Source organism: Pyrus communis, chromosome 7, assembly GCF_041283825.1.
Source record: "Pyrus communis isolate YQ-2024b chromosome 7, ASM4128382v1, whole genome shotgun sequence".
NCBI lineage: Eukaryota > Viridiplantae > Streptophyta > Magnoliopsida > Rosales > Rosaceae > Pyrus > Pyrus communis.
In genome coordinates, this window is record NC_142571.1 from 16,204,264 (window position 1) to 16,228,552 (window position 24,289).

Consider the following 24,289-nt stretch of genomic DNA (forward strand, 5'->3'; position numbering starts at 1 on the left):
ATTAAAAATTGGTGACCACTGGATCGGCTTAAATATACATACCATTCAATTTCTTAAGTGTTATACGTACAAAATAAATAAATTTAAATCTACTTAATAAATATATATATATATATATATATATATATATATATATATTACACACACACCATTGAACTTGATGGGATACAAATTCTACGAAACTAATTTGAACGATCCAACCGTCAAACTTGTTTGTATATGCATCAAGATCACATCAGCAAAAAATCACAAAAAACAAACATTCAGATATCAACTAACGGGACGAAACTTTTCGATGGTTATCAACAAAAAATCACGATTTAACAGTTATTTTAACTCCAATTTTGATGATTTTTTACAACTACACTACTTGACCCTATATGAATACAATAAATGAACTCGATCTTTAATTTAAAATATTTACACTAGTGGATAACACAAATATTATGTTATACTTAATGAAAGTATGAATGAACTCTTAAGTGTTAGTGAATCTATGGTTTTGATGGGATATGCATTCTACGAAACTAGTTTCAACTATCCAACCGTCAAACTTGTTTGTATATACTTCAAGATCGCATACGCCAAAAATTACAAAAAACAAACATTCAAATATCAAGTAACAGGACAAAACTTTTCAACGGTTATCAACGAAAAATCACGATTTAACGGTTATTTTAACTCCAATTTTGATGATTTTTTATAGCTACACTCCTTGACCCTATAAGAATACAATAAATGAACTCGATCTTCAATTTAAAATATTTACAGTAGTGGATACCATAAAATCTTATGTTATACTTAATGAAAGTATGAATAAACTCTTAAGTGTTAGTGAATCTATTGTTTTGATGGGATACGCATTCTACGAAATTAATTTCAACGATCTAACCATCAAACATGTTTGTATATGCTTCGAGATCACATACGCCAAAAATTGCAAAAAACAAACATTCAAAGATCAAGTAACGGGACAAAACTTTTCGATGGTTATCAACGAAAAATCACGATTTAACGGTTATTTTAACTCTGATTTTGATGATTTTTTATAGCTACACTCCTTGACCCTATATGAATATAATGAATGAACTTGATCTTCAATTTAAAATATTTACACTAGTGGATATACTTAATGAAAGTAAGAATAAACTCTTTAAGTGTTAGTGAATTTATCGTTTTGATGGGATACGCATTCTACTAAACTAATTTCAGCGATCCAACCATCAAACTTGTTTGTATATCCTTTGAGATCCCATACGCTAAAAATCACAAAAAAAAAAACAAACATGCAAAGATCAAGTAACGAGACAAAACTTTTTGACGGTTATCAACAAAAAATCACGATTTAATGGCTACTTTAACTCCGATTTTGATGATTTTTTTACAGCTACACTCCTTGACCCTATATGAATACAATGAATGAACTCGATCTTCATTTTAAAACATTTACACTAGTGGATACCACAAAATCTTATGTTATACTTGATGAAAGTATGAATAAGCTCTTAAGTGTTAGTGAATCTATTGTTTTGATGGGATACCCATTCTACGAATCTAGTTTCAACGATCCAACCGTCAAACATGTTTGTATATACTTTGAGATCGCATACGCCAAAAATTGCAAAAAACAAAGATTCAAAGGTCAAGTAATGGGACAAAAATTTTCGACGGTTATCAACAAAAAATCACAATTTAACGTTTACTTTAACTTTGATTTTGATGATTTTTTACAGCTACACTCTTTGACCTTATATGAATACAATGAATGAATTCGATCTTCAATTTAAAATATTTACCCTAGTGGATACCACAAAATCTTATACTATACTTAATGAAAGTATAAATAAACTCTGAGTGTTAGCGAATCTATCATCTTGATGGGATACGCATTCTAGGAAAATAATTTCAATGATCCAACCATCAAACTTGTTTGTATATGCTTCAATATCGCTTACACAAAAAATCGCAAAAAACAAACATTCAAAGATCAAGTAACGGGACAAAACTTTTCAACGGTTATCAACAAAAAATCACAATTTAACGGTTATTTTAACTCTGATTTTGATGATTTTTTTACAGCTGCACTCCTTGACCCTATATGAATACAATGAATGAATTCGATCTTCAATTTAAAATATTTACACTAGTGGATACCACAAAATCTTATGTCATGATGATCGATGAAAATTGAGGATTTTGTAAAATGAATAACATGCAAGCTTTGAGTTCCATTGGCAATGTTTAAACTTTTGAGAAAGGGTTCACAACCTTGAAAACAAAAACTCTTTCATTTTACATATCCTTACACATTTAATATTTTGTAATAGACTAGTAGTGTATGAATGTTTGTTTATTAGGCTCTTATTTTCAAGTGTAGATGTAGTACTCAAACGACAAATGTGTTTTAATGTTTTGAAGTAATATTTATGTGGCAATGTGTGGTATGTGCAAATTTAAGAAAAAAAAATACATTTTTCTTAACTGGTCATAGCGGGTCATAACAGGTCGGGTCACTTTACCCGTTGCGTAAAGTGACCCGACCTATTAAGGACCCATTAAGATAACGGGTGTGACACGACACGACCTGTTAAGATAACAGGTGTTACACGAAAACGACACGAACACGATAGACACAACCCGTTTGACAGGTCTACATCCTGCCATGTGATTTCTTTGGTTCTTTGAAGTTTTCTTGTTCTTAATGGATTCTTATTCGATAATCTAAGCTGAACATCACAACTAGGTTCCAGATTAGGAGTACTTGATCATAACCACACATCAAATGGATGATCATAAATGAGTAAAAAGAAACCTGGTTGCAGATTGGAGAGTTGAATGAGTTTTGACTTAATTTTCTAGAATTGGCTTGTAATGGTGAAATCGGTATCCCTAGTTCCATTCCCATCGTTTCTGAATAATTCTATTATTCATACTTACATTCTCTTGCATTTTAAGTTACTTTACTTTTCAATTGAAAATCCAAACTCAATTTGTTCGTTTCATTGTTTAGTTTGGGTTCACATAAAGCTAGTAATTTGTAGAGGTCTAATCAGTCCATGTGGTTCGACACCCTTACTTGTGCCATTATACTATCCTTATATTTGCACTTGAGAGGAACACAACATCCATCCTTGGTCTAATGTCTAGATCAAGAGGTATAAAACTCAACCTTCACTTTGTTCTTCAATATTTTGTTTGATGCATCATATATGAACCTATGCTTCTTGAAGGGGATTTGCATGACTAAAGCTTTGATAATATGTGATAATATGCTTCCGTTGCTTATGTATATAAATTTAGAATTGTATACACATACTAGTCACTAGAAATCCCAATTAAATCTTAATATTTCCCTTTAATAAAGGCACTACGTAGGATGGACAACATATCCTCAAAACATAATTCCCCTACGATTGGACAAACACATCTCTCCTCTCTCTCCACCCTTGCCGCCGACCCCTTTCTCCTTATTAGATAAAATAGGCTACAACATGTTCTGAACTTTCCTAGTTTAAGTGTGATTGTGTAAATCCTATATTAGAATTGATTCTAGTTATTCTTTCCTATATGGACTTGCGTCCTGCCATTGAAGATGAGACGGACAACCCTATTAGCGAAGCTGAGAAAGCCACTGCTATGATCTTCATCTAAAGACATATCCACGACGCCTTGCAAACTGAATATGTTTCTAAGGAGGATCCACGAGCACTATGGTTAGCTTTGGCTGATCGTTTTGATCATCAAAAGGACATCTTCTTGCCTGAAGAAAGACATAACTGGCAATATTTGCGCTTCCAAGACTTTAAGTCTGTGAATGAATATGATTCTGAAGTTTGCTGAATCCGATCACTTTTCAAGTTTTGTAATGAAACTTTGACTAAAGAGGATCTCCTGGAGAAGACCTATTCGACCTTCTATGCTACTAATATTATCCTGCAGCAATAATATAGAGTTCAAAAGTTCACCAAGTTCTCGGATTTGATCTCTATTTTACTTTTCACTGAAAAGCAGAACCAATTATTGATGAAGAATCATCAAGCTCGACCTACTGGGGCAACTGTTGTGCCTGAAGCACACTATAGCACAAACCAACTGTTGTGCCATCCCACTAAGGTCAACAGAGTCAAGGCCCATCCAAGGGAGAAAACAAAGCCTAGAAGCACCCAAACCTCGCTCCCAAGGCCCTAAACTTCAATAATAAGTGCAAAGCACCTAAAACCATGGATGCAAACATGTGCTATTGTTGTGGTTCAAAAGACCATTGGTCTCACGTTTGCCGAGCTCCCCAGAAGGTTGTAACTGAATATCATTCTCGTCATAAGAAGTTTGAATCAAACTTTGTGCAAATGGACGATCTGGAAAGTACAAAGATAGAGGTTTCTGACTTTTAAGAGGCTATAACACCTATAGAAGATTAGAATTTTAGACATAGACTTATTTTTTTAGTTGAAATAAGACTATGGGGCCGAATTCCACAGTAGCGGCCGAACCCCCCCTTTGTTGTTGGTTAAATTTTTTAACAAGTTTCCTTTATGTTTAGATTATTTGTTGGTGATTCATTTTTTGGATATTAAGTTTTTAATTAATTTCCGTTCTTGAATACTTAAAATTAGTTTGAATGGATATTTGTTTTTCAAACTTTTATGCATGTGACCGATTCAAATTAATTTTTCATTCTAGGTATGACCAGTGGGTAAGTTAGCTGTCTGGCAGATAGTGCAACCACGCACACTGTTTTGTGTGAACGCATCTATTTCACTAACTTCATACCTAAGATGCACCTCTACCAACCCTCTCAAGCCCATCTAACCTGATCAAAGGATACAGTAAGGCACGTATAATGTTATCCAATGGTACAATCTTGACGATTGATGAGGCTCTTTATTCTCCATGTTGCGGAAGAACGTTGTTGAGCTTTAAGGGCATTAGAGATAACAACTACCACGCTGAAACCCACGTAGAAAACGGAGTTGAATTTCTATGCATAACTTCCAAAAGCGTATTCTAGAGAAGGTTGAGCGTATCCTAAGTGGTATGTATACTATGACCATATGCCTCATAGAATGCCACTATGTGGCCGACCGTACCTCTAGTATCGTGCACGAAATTACACTTTGGCATGATCGTTTAGGATATCCTGGACAAATAGTGATGCGCCGTATCCTCAAATCATCACACGAGCATCCACTAACTTGAAGTTTAGGTTCAATTCAAGGAATCACATGTCAAACATGTTCTATAGGAAAGCTTAATACTCAGACTTCTTATGATAAGATTCGTTTGAATCCTCCCATTTTTCTACAATGGATTCAGGGGAACATTTGTGGACCGATTCACCCTTAATGCGGACCATTTAGATATTTTATTGTTTTGGTTGACGCTTCCAAACATTGGTCACACGTGTGCTTGTTGCCCACAAGGAACGCTGCATTCTCCAAACTATTGGCTCAGGTTGTCAAGCTCAAGGTTCACCACCCTGATTATCTGATCCAAGAAGACAAAGAAAACGAAATCCCCGAGGAAGACGTCATTGCTGCGCCACCATAGCTCGAGGATGGGGTGCAAGCCACAATTGATGATCACAAGGAGATCAACCTAGGCACAAGTGAGGAACTGAAGCCTATCTTCATAAGTGCACTACTAAGTGTGAACGAGATCGAAGAGTACTACCAACTACTAATGGAGTACATAGATGTCTTTTCTTGGACCTACAAAGAAATGCCTAACCTTGACCCTACCATCGCCGTGCATTATCTTGCAGTCAAAAGGCAACCAATAAAGCAAACTCAAAGACACTATCGATCCAAACTTATCCTATAAATTGAGGCCAAGATTGACAAGCTAATGGAAGTGGGCTTTATTCGAGAGGTGTCATACCCTAAATGGATCTCCAACATCATCATTATCCTTAAGAATTCTAGACAAATACGTGTTTTCATAGGTTTCCACGACCTCAATGATGCTTGCCCGAATGATGACTTTCCCTTGCCAATCATCAAAATCATGGTGGACGCAACCACTGGCCATAAGGAATTATCATTCATGAACAGGTCATCTGGATACAATCAAATCCGTATGCTTCCCAAAGATAAGGAACTAACAGCCTTCCGCACTCCAAAAGGTATCTACTGCTACAAGGTAATGCCCTTTGGCTTAAAAAATGTTGGAGCTACATATCAACGCGTAATGCAAAAGATCTTCAACAATATGCTACACGAAAATATAGAATGTTACGTGCACGACGTAGTTGTCAAGACTAAAAAGAGATCTAATCACTTGAAGGATTTACGAATGGTGTTCAACAAACTATGGCACTACAACCTCAAAATGAACACGTTGAAGTGTGCATTTGGCGTCACTTCTGGGAAGTTCCTTGGCTTCATTGTCAAGCATCGTGGCATTGAAGTAGACCAATCGAAGATCAAGGCCATCCAAAGCATACCCGAACTAAGGAACTTACACGAGGTGAAAAGTCTACAAGGGCAGTTAGCCTTCATCAGACACTTCATCATCAACCTCGTTGGACCCTGTCAACCTTTCAGTAGAGTCATGAAGAAAGAAGCTCTGTTCATATGGGATAACACATGTCGTAATGCCTTTGAGAGCATAAAAAGGTACTTGGCAAACCTACCTGTCTTAGGAGCTCCCGTGCCTGGAAAGTCGCTCATCCTATACATTGTCGCACAAGAGGGTTCCATTGGAGCACTCTTGGCATAAGAAAATGAAGACCAAAAGGAAAAAGCACTTTACTACTTAAGTAGAACTCTCATTGGTGCCAAGCTTAACTACTCATTGATTGAGAAGATGTGCCTTACCTTAGTCTTTGTCGTCCAAAGGCCTACATGCATGCTTACACCATCCACTTGGTTGCTAAAGCTGACCCAATCAAGTACGTTACATCCAAACCTATTCCGATAGGGCGACTAGCTAAATGGACGTTGTTTTTCAATCAATACAAGATCATCTACGTTCGAGCTAAAGCCATCAAAGGACAAGCACTAACAGACTTTATTGTTGATCATCCAATCCCAGCTGATTAGTAAATCTCAGATGACTTGCCTAACAAGGAGATGTTCTAAATCGACATCTTCCTGACATGGACAATGTTCTTCGATGGATCTGCATGAACGGACAGAGTAAGGGCAGGAATAGTATTCATGTTGCCACAAAGACAACTATTACCCTATTCCTTCCGACTAAGCGAGCTATGCTCCAACAACATTGCCGAGTACCAAACGCTGATTGTTGGACTCTAAATGGCGATCGACATGGGAATCACAACACTAGAAGTGTATGATGACTCCAAGCTCATAATCAATCAACTCTTTACTGGATATGAAGTGAGCAAAGATGACCTCATCCCACACTTTCGGCTAGCAACTCAACTGCTATAAAAGTTCAAGGCCGTGATGCTAGAACACGTGCCAAGAAAAGAAAATCAAATGGTGGACGCTCTCGTTAACCTAGCCTCAAGTATGGCGCTAAGAGAAGACAAAGTTGCAGATGTGCCAGTTTGCCAAAGATGGGTGATCCCACTTGTCACTGAAATGCTACTGGATGATACAAACGTTATCTCAGTACTTCCAATCAACACTGAAGAGTGGAGACAACCACTGATTGACTACTTGGAGCATGGAAAGCTTCCAGATGATCCTAGACACTGCTCTAAAATACGTCGATGAGCACCTCACTTCCTTTACTACAAATGAACACTCTACCGACACTCTTTTGAATGAGTACTTTTGAGATGCCTAGGTGAGGAATAAGCCAATCAAGCCATGGAAAAAGCACACCCAGGCATCTGTGAGGCGCATTAGTCTAGACCAAAGCTACATTTCCAGCATAAAAGAACGGGTTACTACTGGCCAAGCATGGTGAAAGATTGCCTGGAGTACGCCAAAAGGTGCCAAGACTACCAATTCCACACCAACTTCATACATCAACCGCCTAAACCATTACACCCTACAGTTGCTTCATAACCGTTTGAGGCACAAGGATTGGATGCCGTAATGGATTATTTTCCCAAGTAAGTTGAAGCCGTACCCTTAAGGGAAGACATGAAGGAAATTATCATCCATTTCATCAAAGAGCATATCATTCACCGATATGGTGTGCCTTGCTACAACATTACTGACAACGAAAGACAGTTATCTTACCAACTCATGGACAAGCTCTGTGAGAAATACAAGTTCAAACAGCACAAGTCTTCCATGCATCATGCTCCGGCCAATAGTCTCGCGGAAGCATTCAATAAAACGTTGTGCAACTTCCTGAAGAAGATGATTAGCTGAACAAAGAATGAATGGCACAAAAGAATAAGCGAAGAACTACGGGCATATAGGACAAAAGATAGAACTCTTACCTAAGTTACGCTTTATTCTCTCATATATGGCATAGAAGTTGTTCTACCGCTCGAAAGTCAAATCCCCTCACTAAGGATGGCTATACAAGAAGGCTTGACTGAAGAGGAAAATGCAAGGCTATGACTTCAAGAGTTGGAAGCACTCGATGAAAAGAGGCTTGGAGCTCAACAACACTTGGAATTCTACCAAGCACGACTATCTAAGGCATTCAACAAGAAGGTCCACCCAAGGTCTTTCCAAACTGGAGATCTTGTCTTGGCATTACGAAGGCCTATCATCACAAATCATAAGACAATAAGCAAGTTCACATCAAAATAGGATGGACCTTACGTAATACAAGAGGTCTACACCAACGGCGCCTACATAATCATGGTGAAAGACGGCTTAAAGATCGACCCCATCAATGGCAGATTCTTGAAGCGTTTCTACCCCTAAACCAAACAAGTAATGCTCATCACATGTATGAGCCTAAACTGCACATGGCACAAAGCTCCTCACCTGCATGAGTCTAAACTGCACGGCACAATGCTCCTTGTTTGCATGAGCTTAAAAGACGACACTCAATGCTCCTTGTTCGCACGAGCTTAAAAGGTGACACTCAGGCCCGCAAGAGCATAAACTGTGTACGGCAAAATCACCATAAAAAACAATCCATCATTTCCTTTGAACTACATTATGACTTGATCCCTCCTTAACCGAGGGTATGTAGGCAACTTGAAACTTCAAAACTTCAAGTACAACCACATCACCAACAAAAAAAAAAATGCAAACACTTTCAACTTGGCAGGAGCATAGTGCTCAGCTGAACCAATGGCACCTAACGAATCTAAGTTTCCCTTTGGCTTGGTTGTCTTGTTGCAGCCACTTTTCTTTGAAGGCTTCTTATACTTCATGGCACCCCAATACCAAAATTGAATCCATAAAGATATCTTCATGCCTAACTTACCCTGAGGCTCCTGGGAAAGCTTGTGATACGCCCAAAATAAATAGCGGTAACTCGTAGGCAATCCTCGACTATTACGATGAGAAAATTCCTCCACACTATGAACAACCTCGTCATAAAACTTACCATGGATTGGCAAGCCTCCTATCTTGTGGAGATCCCAAAATCAAATCGACATCTCCCCTTGAGCCTTGAGAAATGTGTTGATTGCTAAACACTAATGCTCAAAGAATGTAAGAATGACGAAAAAATGACGATCATAACTAAACAAAGATGCTTATACGGCATGATAAAGGCCCACATTAGTAAGCACATCTTTGGATCGCATCAAGACATCTTCAAGCCATTCCCAGTAAAACTCAGCAAAGTTTCAATGATGCACAAAGTTTCAGCGTCGTTCCCCTATCTTGCGAGTCGTCTTCCTTCGTAAGAATAGTGATGGTATTACTCTTAAAGCACTTGAAAAATACCATGGCTGCAACGAGAATAAAAAATAATAATAATAATAATTAAAAAAAAAAAGACAACATAAGCACAAGGTGGGACAGCAAGAAAAAAAAAAGATTGCTTTGCTAAAGCAAAAGACATGCGAGACAAACCTTGTGAGTGTTGAAGGATGACGATGACAAAGTCACAACGACAAAAAGAAATCAGCCACAAAGCTTGAGCAGCACAGCAAAGAGGGCAGCTACAAGACGGTCCTTTAAAGCATGCTACAGTAGCAAAGAAAATCAAAATGCTACGCAACCCCGCAACGATTATGCAAGCAGTTTCTTGCACTGCATGGCAACGTCACCACCAAGGGAAAACTGCGACCAAAAGGCACTACATGGTGTAACTCCGTTGTAGTCTTTTGCACAGCATTACACGGTAAAAAGTGACACACTGCAACAAACTTCAAGCAGTTACAACTCACAGCAGCAGCAAGAACAGTGCACACAGCAAGGAGTTATTGTGACAAAAACACACTCCCAAGTGTCCTATAAATAAAGGTCAATTGCTTCCTAATGCTATAGGGAGAATACATAACAAATAGCAAAAAGAAAATCAAAATCAGGAAGCATATTCTAGCTGCAAGAAGGAAGTAAATTCCAAGCTCAAAAAGGGCGAGCTGATTTCAGCACAAATAAAAATAAAAATAAATGCTATTTTTGCGACAAAATTAGCAAAGAGAAGAAAAGGAAACAAAGAAATAAGGAAAGGGCTTCTAAAAACATCAAAGGAAAGTACCTTTCCTTGCCAAAATACAAAAGGGAATCCCTCTAAGGCAAGGACAAGTCTTCAAGTTTCCCAAACCAAGAGGGAAAACACCCCTTGGCCGAAAAAAATGGAAAGAAAAAGGAAAAAAATGCAAATCCTATTTACCCAAGGACAAGAATTAAATCTTTCCAAAACCTTAAAGGAAAGCACTAAAGCTTTCCAACATCTTGAAGGAAATCACCCTCATTACCAAAATTGAAGGAGATTCCTACCTAAGGGAGGAAAAGCATTTTTTTCCCATACCCACAAGGAAAAAATTCAAGTCCCAAAATATACCAAATGTATTTTGTCAAAAAAATTATGGCAAGTCAATACACACAGTAAGTATGTGCTGATTTATCCATTTTCAAAATTGTCATTCAAGATTAAGCCTCTACGACCCTTAAAGAAAATTTTCATTTCATTCAAGATCAAGCCTCAACGGCCCTTAAAGAAATGTTTCATTCAAGAAATACGCCTCAATGGCCCTTGACGAAATTCATCATTTGCATTCAAGAAATACACCTCTACGGCCCTTGAAGAAGCAAACTAATTCAAGATCAAGTCTCAACAACCCTTGAGTTAGAACATTCATATTGCAAGACTTCAAAACATGTTTCCTACATGTGACAAGCACATGCCTACAACACGCCTTGAAGTGGGGCCAATTGTAGATATGTAAATTTCGTTGCATACAAATGATGCATCACAAAGCTTCACGTGGCATATGACTCATCATAAATGGACAAGTCATCAATGACATGTGGCACAAATCAAGCAAAGGAAGCTCAAAAGCATTCCTAAAATTCAGCAGAGGGGAAGAAATCTCCTTAAAATCGGCAAGGGGCCCAAATTGCTATCAAAACCGGAAAGAAAGCTAAAGCATCTTCACAAAACAAGCAAGAATTGAAGATTGTTCACAAAATAGGCAACAAGCCCTATAAATTTCGGCCAAGCAAGGGAAAGTGGCTTAAAACAAGACACAAAACATGCCTAAATTCTCCCATGGATGAATCAAGACACAAATCAAAGGCATGGCTTTGGAAGTCTATAAATACAAGGTCCCAAGGAAGCATAACTGGTCGACAATTTCTACATTGAAAGGCTAAAATTCTCACATTGAGAAGAACCTCTGCCAAATCTTTGAAGACTAATATGCTGCCAAAGCTCTCTTCGAAGAACGTACAACCAAAGTCGAAGCTTTCTTTCGACCAAAGCCGAACCATTCCCTTGAAGAATCAACAAACACTTGTGCCGATTCCTTCAAGACTTTGTTGCAAGCTTAAAACTTGTAACGACATTCAATTCAAGATCAAGTCGCCAAGACTCTTGAATCAACAAAATCCCACATCAACATCACCTTTGCCGCAAGCCATACACAAACCTAGAGGTGGAGACTATCCACACATTGTTTCAAGCTCAAAACTTGAAGCAATCGTTCAATCGTTCGTCCGAGATCAAGTCATCTCGACCCTTGGATCAACAACCTACGCATCTACATCAAATTTGAAGACTAAATCAGAGGAAATTTGTAAACAGAGGTTGTAACCCTACAAATTCATCAATACAAATCTACTTTGTACACATGTTCTCATTTCATTCGTTACAAAATTTTCGTGTTTACAAAAACATCGAAATTCATTTGAAGCAATAAGGGTTTTTAACACTAGAATTCGAAGAAAACAAAAACAATAAAAAAAAAAACAAAACAAAAAACAAAAAAAATCTGGGATTTCTCGCAACTGAGCGGTGACTTCACGCTGCGCCGTCAAGTCGACATGGCTGGCTTGCAGCCACGCCATCACCAGGACAACATTGTTTCGACGTGACTGCACAGCACCAGGCCTCGGACTAGGTTGGTCTTCATATGGGACTGAAGCCCTGAGTCCACCAGCAAGCCCTAAAAGCCTTGTTAGGCTTCACTCGCACGACCCGACCCGCCTGTAGCAAGTTTTGCTTACTAGGTTCACCATCTGTCATAACCCACGATTACCAAATCTAGCCCAGATGGCTGGGCTTATTTCCCCACTCCCCAAATCGAAGCCAGCCTGCGATCGGGCTTCTCGCGCACCATCTAGGCCAGCTTTCATGTGGGGCATGTATCCCCCACACCAAATTTGGCCCACAACTAGTAGGTTGGGTTGTTGGGCCTATCCCAAAAACCCCAGCCCATGGCCAATAATCCTTTTAGGGCACCCAAGCCCACAGATATTGGACTATGGTTTTTCGAATCCAATGTTAGTTTTAGCATTCTCTATAATTTTAACCTGAATGTTATCATTATTTTTTGCTTCTATGATAAACCCTGTATGGCCCAATCTATTAAATTAATTAAAGTGACCAGCAGTCCATTAATCTGACAATTAATCCAAAATTATTGTCCTGAAGCTCACTTTTGGACATTAACGATTCAATAAATTATTTCGTTTCTTTGAACAGTTGACTCATTTTCATAGTCCCAAAGCATTCACACTCAAGTTCTTGAAGCAACCCAAATCAACTATACTTAGTTGTATATTGTATTCTGTGTTCTTACAGGTACCTCCTTTTTAAGAACCAGAAGTTTATAACTAAACTCGAAACTATGGTTTCAAATTTAGTCCCTTTGAAACCTGAAGTTTTCTTAAAACAATAGACCTATGAAAACCCAACGATTTTCATGAAAATCATGTCTTAGAATTCGAATGTTCTAACTTTGATGCTTATGGATGATTCATTCCCATAGCACCAATCACAACCTTATTCCCTCCAATTCAGTGGATTGTCAAATCGTCACAAGTTCTATTTCCCTTATTTGGACATTTCTAATAGAAACCACTTTATATGGGTACAAGATATGAATCTCCACTTGACTATCAAGAAGCTGAGAAATCAATATAGCCAACAATGGCATGGAATAGCTGAATAAGCAACTGCTATGATCTTCACTCGAAGACTTATGCCCGAAGCATTACAAATGGAAACACCTCCCAAACGAGGATTTCATGGCTCTTTCGCTCGCTTTTATGGACCGTTTAATCATGAAAGACATTGCCTAAAGCACACCACGATTACGTCCATGAATGAGTACGATTTTGAAGTTTATAAATCCAATCGAATTTTGACTGGAGAATACTTTTCTTGTCCTTCCATGTTTCTAACTCGCTTTAGAAGTAGCAATGTAGAAAGTGGAAGTTTACCAAATTCTCGTATCTGATTACTACCACAAACGTGAGAGAAAGGTATAGACCTAGCTTCGGCTGAAGTTTACCGAACAGTATAGTCTCATTTCAGCTGAAGTCTACGTAATGTCTTAACCCAGTTTGGTTAAAGCCTACCAAATGGTGGTGCCCTCCTTTGGCAGGGATGCACCGAACAGAATTGCTTTACTTCGGCAAAGGGTTACTGAACAGACCCCTCCTACTTCGACTGGAGCCATCTTACATGGAGCCAAATTAGGATTTTTTGGTGTTCTCGTTGAAAGCCACTTACTATAGTTAGGGTATTAAACAACGGGTGGCAACTTGCCCAATACCGAACCCAAGTTCGAGTCTGTCTCTCTCACAATCCAATTTCGAGTTTGTTTTTACAACATATGGTAGAATCAGGGCTTGTCAAGGTGTGGCATCATGCCCAAGGCGTGATCCTTGGCACCTAAGACCTAAAACTTCAAGAATAAGGGATAATATTTCCAAACCTTAACCCTGCAGAATCTACTTCCATTTTGATGGAATAGATCATTGGTTATGCACCTGTTTATGCCCCTACCAATGTCATTAAGGAGTACCATTCTCGTAGTCAATATGTGAGACTAATTTTTCTCCACCAAACATTGTTGGAAAAGCAGAATTTTGACATGGATAGCCTTGTTGGCCGAATCCTCTTAGTAAACCATTTACTTTGTGAACACTTTTCCATGTTCTTGAATTCAAGTTTGGTGTATGTTTGAGTTACGGATAATCTTATTGATATTGTCCTCAAACACGAGTTAATGGAATCATGTTTCTTGTATACATGTGACCGAATTCACTTAAACACGTGATTAGGTAGGAATGTCGGAAAGTTAGTTGTCTGGATGAATGCGATACTACGCACACTAACTTTACACCTAAATCACATCTCTAGGAACGACTCCAGGTCTATCCAACCTGATTAAAAGCATTGGCACGTTCCTCGTTGTATGCATGGTCCTGAATTACCATGTCAGAGACATTATACTCTATCCATTCTGGAAGAATGTCGTTGAGTTTTCTTAAAGATATTCGAGGTGACAATGATCATATATGAAACCACTGAAGAAAATAGAGTGCAATATCTTTACACCACCTCCAAAATGAACCTGAAGCTTTGATTTGGGGCCAATGGGCTATCTCTCAACTGGGAACACACCACATATGGCTAGCCTGGAGCCTGGTGATTGAGCAGTTTACTTGCTTTGGCATGACCATTTGGGACACTTAGGTCGAATAGTGATGCTACAATGCATCTCCTTACCCGAAGTAAGGACCTTGTGCCTACAAGCACACTTTGCTAAACCTTCTCATTAAGGAAATTGATTTTCTAAATCATCCCTCGCAAAGATACGAAATCACCCTTTTTCATATTGGATTCAAAGGAATATATGTGGACTAATCTAACAAAAATGCATACCATATAAATACTTATGGTTTTGTGATAGGAGCATATTCATGCGACTTAATTAGCTTGTTCTCGTGCATTTATGTTGTGTTTCCTTAGCTATTTCAGTGTTTAAAGTCACTTTTGTGCATTTTCAGATTATAAGGCCAAAGTGTGCAAGAAGATGCAAATTGGAGTCTTTTGGAGCGAAAGAGGAATGAATGAGTTGAAGACTTGAAGAAACGATGAATTCCTACTCCAACAATGAAATCCTACCAAAACGAGGATTCCCACTCAAACAAGGTTTCCTACTTGAAGTAGGAAAGTTAACCCTAGGTTTCCCGTTTTGGTAACCTTTCCTAATCTAAACGTCCATATTTTCTAGCCACTTTTTAGGCCTCGTATGCACTTTAGGACACAAAACAAAGGCCCTAGCCCAATTACATAACCTTGCCGTGGGCTTTTCCCTTCTCCCCTTCCCTTGCTGTGCAAGGGAGGGCATTTTTGGCCCATTTTATTCACTTAAACCCTATTTCCCTCTCCTAACCTAACCCTAGCCGCACCTTGCCTTTTTAATTTCTGATTTTCTCCTAATTCTAGCAGCCTTTAAATTAATTTTAGTTAATAAAAATTAGCTAAGGTTTTATTTTCTGAAACCCTAGTTAAACCCTCTATCAAGCCGCACCCTCTTCTCCCAATCATCCATTCATTCTTCACATTTTTCAGCCACACACATTCCTTTAGCCGCAGCCACAAAATCCATCTCAGCCATACACTTTAATTCACCCTAGAACCTTATTAATTCTATTCAGCCATTCATCCATAAACCCTAAGTTTTCTAATCTCAGCCGTACCCTTTTATTTTCACTTTAGCCGACCTAAATCATACACATTCTTCCCCCCTAAAGTCATGCACCCTAATTCTCTCCCATTCATTCATCAGCTGTAGCCACCATTACCCAAAAACCATCCAACCCGTGCATTCCCCCTCCATTTCCAGCCACTTCCCACCATTGCCGCAGCCACCACATCAATTCCAGCCACCTTCCACACCTCCATACACCTTCCACCACCCTTGCCGCACCACCAAACTTCCCTAAATCCATCCCCAACCCAAAATAACATCCAGAAATTCCCTAAACCATCTCTGCCGCAACAAGGAAAGGAGAAAGAAGAGCTTGGACGTGCAGAAATTCAAGTGGATTCGTTGTGCGTTCTAGGTGTAATCAATCTTTTGTTCGTTATGTTTAAACTCAATTTTATTTCTCTTTCTGTGAACATGAGAGGCTAAATCCCTAATTAGCTAGGGGGTGATTCGAAACTATGTTTATGCTTGTAATATGATTTGATTACCTTTGGTTGGAATTTCATGTATTGTGGATTCAATTTGTTTAACTGCTTGATTGATAACTTAATTGTGTATGTTTATTGAGAGTGCACGCTTAATTTTCATGCATGAATATGACGCTAGAATATAAGTGAATTTCACCTAATAGTTATGAACTTATATTCACAAGTAGTGGAGGTTGCTTATAAACAATCGCGTTAAATGAATTCTTGGCACTAGTTTCATGCTTATCATAGTAACGAATGCCTCGTCAACACTTATGATTTCCAAAGAACGTAATGATTCTAACTTGTATCTTTATCATGCTGTTCATATAGAGAACTTGTTAGGAATAATTTGTTTGCGATGCATATTCATCCAATTCAATGATTCTAGGGAAATCTGAAGGTTAATTTAAGCGGACCTAATTAACCCGGAGTGTTGAGTTTCATAATTCATCGAAAGACCAACTGAAAATCATCTTGTATGCAAGTGTGACATGTGTGGAGAAGAACCTTCTAGCTAGCATTCCATCCATATTTTCATCAAATTCATCTTTACAATCTGCCCTTAATTATAATCTGTGCATTTTATTTAATTTCGTCAAAAACTCAATCCCCCTTTACTTTAGTGTCCAATTTAGTTAGAAAGTGTCTTAGTTTGTGTTTCTAAGTGTTTTGAATCAATTTATTTCCCAAATTCGTCCAAAGTAGTCAAAGTGCTCAAAACTGCCCAGAAAGTGTTTTTAAGGCAGTTTTGAGTGTTTTGGTGCTGTTTTGAGTCTTTTGATTTGTTTTAGTGTTTTAAGTGTTTAGTTTTGCATTCTTTGAGTCTAGTTTAGTGTTTTAACCTTTGTTTTATGTTTTTGAGTCAGTTTCCAAGTGATTTTGCAATCCTTCCTAATCCCCGGTTAAGAACGATCCCTACTTATTCATATACTACAATTGTCAAAAGAGGGTTTTAATTTGTGTGCTATTTAGTTCGCATCATTTTGGTTGATGAATTGACAAATTGGTCACATGTTTGTCCACAAACATAACTGCTAAATCCCCTGGCCGATTAAGGGTTCACTACCCTGCTTATCCTTTAAAGTTTGGGAGACTAGATAATGCCGAAAAGTTTATATTGATGGTTTTCAATAAAGTATTGCATGTCTATTGGGTTTATAATTGGACATTGAATTCCCATGTTCACCCCAAAACAGCCTCGCATAGTAATCATAAAGCGTAATTTAATTGATCGCCTAGACCTTGGTGAACGCACCAAGTTTTTTATTTCTGCCGAGGGCTATGCAATCTTGTACACAGCTATGTTAGTCCGCCTTGAGGCCCATTGCCACCCAACCTATTTGACATTACAGTTAGTTACTGGGTACGAACCTGACATTTTTCGTATTACGCATTTGGGTGTGCATTCCAACGCTGCCGCAATGTACCCTCAAAGAATGATGTGAATCTTTGTCGATTATGATTCTCCTTCACCTTCGCTCTCTTAGAGCCCTTGCATGCGATCTCTTTATCGCTTATTTGCAGGTAGTCACTTTAATGAGACAGTATTCCCGCCATTAGGGGCAAATAAGAACATCAACGTTCCTGTAGAACGGTGCGAATTTGCATGGACGTTACCCACTATGTCTCATCTCAATCCTTATACTACACAAGTATGATAAGCAAGTGTGATGAATTCTAGCTTTTAGAATGTTGCTCCAGACGCATTCCCCTGATCTAGCTAAAGTGACGAGATTATATACCAGCTGCAAACATGCTTGCAAGGATAAATGTACTTAACAGACGTCGAGTCAACATCCCCGAAGGGTATGCCGCCCCTGTTGGACGGTCCGGTACACTGGCTGATAGCCAATCACACTATCTTGTCCTAGAGCACGACAGATCACTTGGTTCATAAGATTTACTTCCCTAGAAGTGGAAGACATGGCACAAAATGAATATATACATGATCGATATCTCAAATCATTTCCATCTCATAAGATTAATCTGGATTACTCCCAAGACTTGAAGTTCTTGGTCCAGTATACTAGTTTGGATGAGAAAATGGAATTGAAATGAGATTACCATCGATGATGTTTTCACTTATATGGCAGCTACCGACATAAATGAAAAACGATGATATTGAACCGTGTTCCGTTGATTAAGTGACAATGTAGAAATGATTGGACAACCGAAATTACAATCCAGGTCAAATTCCTTACAAAGTGTGTTTTGGACCTATTGTTCCTACACTGCCCAATGTAACCTCGTTGTGTTACAAGTGGGAAAGGAAGCATTATGAGATGAATGAAATAGTGTGATATGATGCATGTCTTACGACGCAAAGTTTCTCTCAAATGTCCTGTGATTGATAGCAGCATTATGAAATATGGTTAGTGTTTTCTCCATGGGGATATAGATATGGAGATTTACATGTAAGTTCCCTAAGAATTACATGGATTAACTCACATAGTTCTAAACCACTGAACACCCTCTCAACTTATTTAAGGCGTTCACTTACGAATTGAAGTAATCTGGCTGATGAGGTATACCCGTCTAAGTGATTATTTGATCAGTCAGGGATATGAATGAATACCCTTGCGTGTTAACCTATGAAGTCTTATTCCAAATTGCTAGAGTTACAGTTTATGTCGTTAACACGAATCCCACTGAGACTCTAGAAGAGCTTAAGAAAACTGCCTCGTACCTGAAGATGGAATTTGAGATGAAGGATCTTAGGAAAACTCTTTTATGCCTTGACCTGAAGCTGAAGCATTGTTCTAATGGTACTTTGGTCTACCAGTTGAACTACACCTCGAATGTGTTATCTTGGAGTATACCTATGATCATCTATACATTATATGCAAATGAGACCCTTGAAGAGGTTATGGAATCTAAAGTTCCATATCTGAGTTCAACTTTGTGCTTTATTGTACTTAGCTCGTTGCAATTAGAAAAGGCATCTCCTTCGTTGTTGATCTATTGGTAAGGATGCAGCACCACGCCTACACACACCCACTGATTTGGTATTAAAGATGTTTTCGGCAACCCTGAAGGTACTACGGATTTGGGCAAATCCTAACACATCTCAAGTAGATTCGATATCGCAATATCTTGGAGGTTCATGATATGACCTTAGTTGCAAAATCTTCGAATCATTCCAAGACTCACCTCACTTCACTACACCACAAGTAAGACATGGTTAGGAGTTCTTGTTGAGCATATTTGAAGTACTTGCTGTTTTCATCCATCGTTGAGTCCCAACGACGATCCATGAAAACTATGCCGCATGTATCCACCCGACCAAGACATGATACATCAACAAAGTCAACGCCAAGACATATTACGTCTACAAAGCATCAGGAGATTGAAATCATGCAAGCTGATCCTAAACAACCTTGCCGACCTCTACACAACGTCACTGCAGAAGTCAACCTTTCAGAAGCTTGTCCGAGGAATTGCTATACCTAACTATCATATGCAATGCTTGTAGTTCTCATTTGAAAGTTATGTCAAACTTAGGGGGAGTATCCAGAAGTATACTCACTTGATCTTAATGTACTCTTTTCCCATATGATTAAGAGCATTTTTCCCACTAGATTTTTACTACCTAACTAGGCTTTAACGAGGCATCCATCCTGGGTTAATCATACCCTTGTGAGCTCTTCTACTTACGTCCAGAAGACGTATAGTTTTGACTTAATGCAACTTCTCACTTTTCTCCGTAGTCTATGGGTTTTTCTCCCACCTTGAGTTTTACCATAGCGAGGTTTTTTGAGTTTTACCTTTTTATTCATTCTACTGTTGATTTAAGACTCTCATTCGCTCATTGTGTCGACGACTTCATCAACTGTACTTACTTCATCGCTGAAGACTTGATGCACCATTTACTTAAGTATTTACACACTCAAAGGGGAGTGTTACAGTCTTATTAGATTAGGAATGTGATTGTGTAAATCCTAGTGTATCTAGGGATATATTTGAATATTCCCCTGAGTATTTAATATTCTATTAGAGTTGTAGTCTTACAAGGGTAAGGAATTAATTTTCCCTACTTCTATAAATAAAGACACAATGGGGTGAAATAACAACACATCTCAAAATTACACATCGCTCTCATGTCTTTACTATTGTCGCACCCTCTCTCTATGACCTCCATAATTGTTCAGTAAATTATACCTATAACAAAATTCAATGTTTTTTTTTTCTTTAAATTAGAATTCAGTTGGAGATATATAAACTCTCGATTAATTAATTAATCTTAATTCTTGTAAAATTAAAATTAAAATAAAATTAAAAAATTAAAATTAAAAAAATTAAAAAAAACAGCGTTGATTTGCGTTTTAAGTTTTCAACTTTTTAGTCAATGTTTGGTTTCAAACATAATTAACACCACTCTTGATTAATTTAATTATAATAATGGCACCAACAGGATGCAGCTGCTTCCCCCTCACACTTGAGCGATCCAAAAAGGGCAGCTGCAAGTTTGCTAGGAATTCTTCCTCTCTTTCTGGTGATAATTTCTACTTTCTTTAAGTTCGTTGACGTCCCGTTTCGATTCTTCAGTATAACTGTGTTTTACTGTTGTAAATCTTGGATTTCATTTGTACCCAATTGGATTCTCGAGGTAAATTATAGGATACTTGTCAACTAGATATACATTGTTGGTCGATTTTCTTGAAAACTAAGATTTTGGTGATCATGTTTCATGTGCGGATGGAGTTGCTTAGCTTGATATACACTGTTGACTTATTTCTTGATGACTTAAGCTTTGAGAGCCTATTGATTGTTTAACGATATCGAGAATAGTTGTTGGCAAAATTTGATCAAGAACATTTTCCCAAAGCTACAAAATATGATCCTAATTAATAAATTTTTGGTTATGTAATATCTAGGACTTTTACTTGAATGTATCACGTCATTTTCTTTATGTTGAAATTTTGTTTAATAACAAGAATGTTTGAGTAATAATTTCCTTGGCTTTCTGAACTGATCTTAAGTTCTTAACCAATTGGTTCTTTGTAGGTTCATCTAAATCATTATCCTTAAAGAAAAAGAGTAGTATCCAATAGAAGAACTCAGAGCTGATTATTTGCTTTGGGGAGATGTTGATCGACTTCATCGCGACTAGTGCCGGAGTTTCTCTTGCAGATGCAGATGGTTTCAAGAAAGCTGTTGGTGGAGCTCCTGCCAATGTTGCAGTTGGAATTTCAAGATTGGGAGGCTTTGCAGCTTTTATGGGCAAGGTGCTTTTTCTAGCCATCCAAAATCACTTTTAACTTTTCTGCTTCATTGTATTACCACCAGTTTTATCAAGATTCTGTTATTTCGCTTTGGTCACATTATACGTAGAATTTTTTAACTGTGCACTAACTCAACTTTTTTGAAATGTGGATATGTCATTAATTCTATTGATATTGTTGATACTCCAACCTTGCAGTTGTCCATATGCAACTAAAGTGGTTGTCAATATGGCGTGCACAAATTTGACTGCACTTTTTTAAGTGTATGGTAAAGGACTGTGCTTAGCATTTACATCCAACATGTAAAACATCCTATACATAGCATTAAGATCTGTCTTTAGGTCACATTTGTTTCAGATTCTTCTATCGAGTCATTCCCGTTTTTGATAAACTAAAGTCTAGCAGTTGCATCCCAGGTTGGTAAGGATGAATTTGGATACATATTGGCTGACATTCTGAAAGAAAACAATGTGGACAATTCTGGCATGCGCCTTGATCCACATGCAAGGAGTGCACTGGCGTTTGTTACACTCAGAAGTGACGGGGAGTGCAAATTCATGTTCTATCGCACCCCTAGTGCTGATATGCTTCTTCATGAAAAAGAACTTTATGTAAATTTAATCAAAAAGGTGAAACGACCCAAATTCATGTTCTATCGCACCACTAGTGCTGATACGACCCAAATCTGAGATTGCCACTGTGGCCATCTGCAGAGGCTGCTCGAAAAAGGTGTTATTAGCATATGGAACCAAGCTGACATTATTAAGGTGCATTATGCTGTTTGGTATAACGGCCACACATAGTTAGTTATCTGGTGTTACTAATCCACGTGTTATAATGTATTCACAAAATTGTAGATAAGCGAGGACGAAATTGAATTCTTGACCAAAGGTGATGATCCTTATGATGATGGGGTGGTCTTGAAAAAGCTTTACCATCCGAATTTGAAGCTTCTGCTTGTAACTGAAGGGTCAGCAGGCTGCAGATACTACACAAAGGTTAACATCCATCTTGATGTAAATAGCAGATTGGATTTTTATCTGCAGTTAATTTGGTTTTGTTGATCCCTCTTTTTACTGTGGAGTGCAGGAGTTTAAGGGTAAGGTTGCAGGTATCAAAGCTGATGCTGTTGATACTACTGGTGCTGGTGATTCTTTTGTTGCTGCTATGCTCAACAGCTTGGGTTCAGAAATTAATCTGTACAAAGTATGCATTTGCAAGGTTTTTTTTTACCCCTAAACAATATAGATGGGCTGAGCGAGCTGGCACAACAAATTGGGCTTCAGTGTCATGCTTACCATGACACGACAGTCCATTTTGTAATCAAAAGTTGTACCGGATTCTCTATAAACTTGTTGAGCTATGCCATATTCAAACAAGCCCAATCTTTTTCATTCAATTTCTGAACACATGTCACCTTATATGGTACTGAAAGTTTGAATTCTTTTACCTATCCAGGATGAACAAAAGCTGAGAGAAGCTCTCTTGTTTGCCAATGGCTGTGGTGCTCTCACAGTGCAAAAAAAAGGAGATATTCCTGCACTGCCCACAAAAGAAGCTGTGAACCAACTTCTCCAACAAACCATTGCTTGATAAACTCCCAAACACTGTACTTTCTTTTATTCACATTCATGTAGCAAAGCTTGTTGGATTTTTGGATTGTCGGGCCCATCCCACTCTAATGACACCGATACTGTCCCCAACTTTACCACTTGCCCAATCCATGTGGGGTTTTACCACAAAAGACCTCAGTATTAGTTAGAGTAGGGTAATCCTATTTAAACCCGTTGTGTTTTCTTTGAACCCACTTATATGGGACTTTAACACTCCTCCTCACGTGTAACCTCATTTAGTGGTTCACACGTAGAGATTCACATCGGTAATTGCATTCAGAGGTCGGCTCACGTTGGGCCCACTTGTTTTCAATGGCACTCAAAAAGAGTCTCTATATTAAGAATTCAAACTTGTTTCCTTATGAGTGACAAGCTCGTTGGCTTGCACCGGCCCGAAACCGTGGGCTCTGATGCTACGTTGGATTTTTGGATCATCGGGCCCGTCCCATATAAGTGAACCCACTTATATGGGACTTTAACACTCCTCCTCACCTGTAACCTCATTTAGTGGTTCACACGTGGAGATCCACATCGGTAATTGAATTCAGAGGTCGTCTCACGTTGGGCCCACTTGTTTTCAATGGCACTCAAAAAGAGTCTCTATATTAAGAATTCAAACTTGTTTCCTTATGAGTGACAAGCTCGTTGGCTTGCACCGGCCCGAAACCGTGGGCTCTGATGCCACGTTGGATTTTTGGATCATCGGGCCCGTCCCATTCTAACGATACCGATATTGTCCCAAACTTTACCACATGTCCAATCTATCAAATGTGGGATTTTACCACAAAAGATCTTGGTATTAGTTAGTAGGATAATCCTATTTAAACCCATTGGGTTTCTTTGAACCCACCGACGTGGGATTTAACAAAGATGCAATGTATTCTGTATACAAATGCTTTCCAATGTTCTCCAACATTAAAAATGTTTTGTAATATTGTTTGCTGAAAAAGAAAAAGAGACGAATCCGTGATGACAGTC

General features: G+C 38.3%; 1 pseudogene across 1 annotated transcript; it reads left to right on the forward strand.

The window, feature by feature from the left end:
* Window positions 1-7,256: 7,256 nt before the first annotated feature.
* Window positions 7,257-23,601, forward strand: LOC137735765 (putative fructokinase-7; annotated as a pseudogene). The gene is made up of 6 exons (XR_015964434.1): window positions 7,257-7,340; window positions 21,531-21,701; window positions 22,115-22,465; window positions 22,556-22,696; window positions 22,788-22,904; window positions 23,157-23,601. The product of XR_015964434.1 is annotated as a putative fructokinase-7 (transcript).
* The last annotated feature ends 688 nt before the right edge of the window (window positions 23,602-24,289 follow it).